Raw genomic sequence first — 515 nt, 5'->3', positions numbered from 1 at the left:
TCCCTTCAATTCCTACTTTGTTGAGTGTTTTTATCAGGAATGAATGTTGGATTTTGTCAAATGCCTTTCCTGCATCAATCGATATAATCATGTGGTTCTTTTCCTTTTTCTTATTTATATGGTGGATTATGTTGATTGTTTTTCTAATGTTGAGCCATATTTGCATCCCTGATGTGAATCCCACTTGATCATGATGTATTAGTTTTTTGATGTGCTACTGGATTCTGTTGGCTAGGATATTGTTGAAAATTTTCACATCTATGTTCATGAGGGATATTAGTTTAATAATTTTCTTTCTTAGTGACGTCCTTCCCTAGTTTTTGTATGAGGGTTTTGCTTGCTTCATAAAATGTATTAGGAAGTTTTCCATCCTCCTCTATATTCTGGAATAATTTGAATAGAATTGGTGACATCTCTTCCCTGAATGTTTGGTAGAACTCAACAGTTGCTGGCGTCTTGCCTCGACATAGTTGTGTTGTTCACGAGTGTTTGGTTCATGAGGAGGGGAGATCCAG

Source organism: Chrysochloris asiatica, unplaced genomic scaffold (assembly GCF_000296735.1).
Source record: "Chrysochloris asiatica unplaced genomic scaffold, ChrAsi1.0 scaffold00235, whole genome shotgun sequence".
NCBI lineage: Eukaryota > Metazoa > Chordata > Mammalia > Afrosoricida > Chrysochloridae > Chrysochloris > Chrysochloris asiatica.
This window is presented reverse-complemented; position numbering follows the sequence as displayed.